Source organism: Lactuca virosa, chromosome 9 (genome assembly GCF_052849685.1).
Source record: "Lactuca virosa cultivar CGN04683 chromosome 9, Lactuca_virosa_CGN04683_v6, whole genome shotgun sequence".
NCBI classification, from domain to species: domain Eukaryota; kingdom Viridiplantae; phylum Streptophyta; class Magnoliopsida; order Asterales; family Asteraceae; genus Lactuca; species Lactuca virosa.
The window spans coordinates 243,650,883-243,654,455 of NC_136434.1; the positions used below are offsets into that span (position 1 = coordinate 243,650,883).

Consider the following 3,573-nt stretch of genomic DNA (forward strand, 5'->3'; position numbering starts at 1 on the left):
TCACTGATTAATTTTATTCCGGAGGATAGTGATTTAGTGAATAGTTTTTTTTAACGAATTGCTCATTTTTTATGATTGTTGGCTTAAAACATATAGATCAATACTGAGTCCACTAATGTACGACATTATAACAAAAACAAATATAACGTTTGCGTAAATAAAAAACTAACCTAATTTTTTATGACTTAAAGCCATCATGTTAAATTCATTTTTGTATAATAAAAAAGAAAAGGATGAAATTCTATGATACTTAATTTATTGCCATCAATCTCAACGAAATTTCCAAATAAACAAAAACAGAACAAATTACGACAGCCACAAGAAGATTATCAATACCCTTCCACCAAAATACATATTAATCTTGACTTATCATTCACAAGTCTAATTATGCCACCAATTCCAAGTATCTTTAATATCTCACACACAAAACACATATTCTTAATATAATTCACCTGTAATATATAATTTTACTCATTGCAACTTCTATAACCTAAGCTTCCAACTTGTTTGGGATAATACTTTTCACCTTATCCAACCACATACTGCAAATCAAAATTAAAACATCATTAGTAAAGAGCATTTTAGGTATTTCATAATACAACTAAAAATAACATAATCTCACAAAAAAACGTACATATCTTTCTCATTGAATAAACATCTTAGTTCAAATATACCATCCCCACTACTTGTATAATATAAAAAGTTTTATTGATAGATTCAAAATAGTTATCCAAAGTAGGATGGATTAATTAGAAAAAAAACAAATTGAATTAGACTGTTATAATTGGGTGAATTTTCAAAAACAAAAATATGTGTGGTTTCTTTATGATAACCCCAATGACTATATCTTCAACACACCCTGAAACATAAGAGTATGGATATTATATAGGCACTTTAAATCAAAATTTTAATTTAATGATTTGTTCTTCTAAATGTTACTGTTAACCTACCAGATTGGAAAGCAAAAATGACAAAGTCTTTTTGATTCCTGATGCACCTTGATAGATTCTCTTTTTATTTTATTTTACAAAACTAACCCATAAAGATCCACATCCTTGGTTGTGGGTTCAGTGATCAGTTCGTGGCAAAATTAAAAAGTGTGATGTTATTTCTTAAATTTGGTATATGCTTCCCTTAAACCCAAAAAAAATCAATTTAGATAACAAAACTTGAAGTTAATAAACTTTTTTTATGAAAAACTTTTTATAACCCTAAAATGTGGATAAAATACTTCAAATATTTTGAAGATTTACCTCATCATCTAATAAAATATAGTTGCTCGCAACATTGTATAGACCCTTAGCAGCTTTCCATTTATCCCTACCAACTCTTCTAACCTGTTAAAAAACATTTATCATCTAAATATCATTAGCAAGTTAAATATATCTTTAGACCATCTTTGTACCAAAGAACAAAATGTATATTTTGATAACTTTATACAAAATACTCACCACAACAATCAACCAAATCCCTATTACATTGTCATTTTGCGAAATTTCAAATGAAACTGGGAGATAAACAAAATACCTTAGGTTATTTACAAACCAACCTCACCTTTATCCAACATCAAACTCACATCATGCCCCAAGAATGTTGATACAACAAAACAGATCTGAGAATGGAAATGAAACAAACCAAAGGGAACGATAAGAGAATGAACCAACGTAACCATATTACCCTTATATTCCAAGAAAAAAACCAATTTTACATTATTACACAATTTACAAGTCTCACATAACCTGTAGTTGGAGGGGAAACATTTTAGCATTCACATTTTCTATGGGATTACATAAAGATCCATGAAGTGTTAGCATGGGTTCAAGCACACAGGTCATGTCATTGACACCAATTAAAAGTAATTTATAATAAAGATCATATATAAAACATCATCAGTCAAGTTGAAACAGCTTACCAAATAAAATAATATTTTAAGAAAAAATAAAACCTTAAGCTAAATTTTATGAGGTAAAGATTCATCTGTTAGCTTGATTTCTCCGGTGTAAACACATTAAAATTGTTTTGGTTTGTGTATGAATGTAGAAATTTTGGTGATTGCACAATCATATTATAATTTAAATTCATTATAATTTGTAATGCAATGTATTTTTACCTTTGAATTGAATTAAGAAGATGGAGTAGACTTTCACCTTCATTAGCACTAAATGAACACAGAAAAATAAAATCATAGTTGCTAACCATTCAGAATAGAAACATAATTAATAGAAAGTACATTGGCGAAAACAAGTAACGGCCAAAAGTATGTTACTGTTATGTGCATCTAAGATTCTAACCCTAAAATAAACATAGAGAAAAGGGAAATTTACTTGGGATACAGAGGAATGGAGTCATTAGAGAGCTTTCCGTGGAAATACTAGTAAGCTTTTGTTTCTATTTTTCATCTGCATCATGAACTGAACAGATAGATCGATGTACATCTCCTTCAATAGAATAGATAAACAGTTATAGTCATTAAAAAAAACTGAAAGAAAAACTATAATTTAGGATCGACAGTCACATACACAGTAAAATAGTTGAAGAACTATAAGAAATTTTCCTATAATAATCAGAAGAGAGCATTATGTGTGCTTGGAGAGATTAATTAAGCTAGAATACTCGCTCCATTAAAAATAGAAGCAATTAGCAAAGCTAACTGAAGTGCATAAGCTGGTGGCCGAAGGTTTAGTATTTTCTATGATGTCAGATATTACCTATGTTTTCTTGATTCGATGATCTCTTGGCTAGTGTCGATTTGTCAATTGCAGATGGCATTGATGGAGTGGCTAGCGACTTTGAGGTGATGGTGTTGTTGGACTACCGACGATGTCGTGGATTGCAAGGCGCCTTGGGCTGCTGGACTATCGTCGGGAGAGGGAATGACTAATAAGGAATCGAAAGATCATGCATTAGAGAGGTAAGAACATTTGGGTGAGCAGATGATGTTTCATGGGGTAAGAAGATTGTATCGGCGACATTGGAGGTAGCAAAAATAAAAGATGATGTCTGACAGAGGAGATGTAAGTGGATATGGTGGTGGAGATGTAAGTAGAGATGGCGGTCAGTTGTGCGACGGTGGAGAGTGGGTGGTGGTGGCGGAGAAAGAAACAGGGAACACCGGTTCGTTGTTGAGGAAGTTGGCGGAGGAGATCTAGGGTTTAGAGAAAAAGAGGGGCTTTCTATATCTGGGACGCTACACAGATATAGAAAGCTACACACAAGATGTTATTGGATGTTAAGCTTAAAAATGTTGTATATAATGTAGTAATATTTGTACCTCTTAATTTTCAAGAAATGTCTAATATGCTTTATTATATAGTAAATATATATATATATATATATATATATATATATATATATATATATATATATATATATATATATATATATATATATAAGTAGTAACTTTTAATATTATAATAGTATAAGGGTTGAATTTTAACTTTTAAAACTCTAGGGTTTTGGAATTAAATGTCTTATTAATGTGACTTTACAAATTCCAAAACTTGAGGGCAAGCTTTCAAACTTTTCAAGACCTTTCACATTCATAACTTATGAACAATTATGAGTTCTAATATT

The 3,573-nt window shown here is 30.5% G+C and overlaps 1 long non-coding RNA gene across 1 annotated transcript; it reads right to left on the bottom strand.

The window, feature by feature from the left end:
• Window positions 1-350: 350 nt before the first annotated feature.
• On the bottom strand, window positions 351-3,119 carry LOC145141168 (uncharacterized). The gene is made up of 6 exons (XR_013722478.1): window positions 2,709-3,119; window positions 2,325-2,438; window positions 2,111-2,158; window positions 1,555-1,612; window positions 1,254-1,337; window positions 351-542 (listed from the first exon to the last, which is right to left on the bottom strand). It is a non-coding gene; the product is annotated as an uncharacterized LOC145141168 (long non-coding RNA).
• Between the last annotated feature and the right edge of the window lie 454 nt (window positions 3,120-3,573).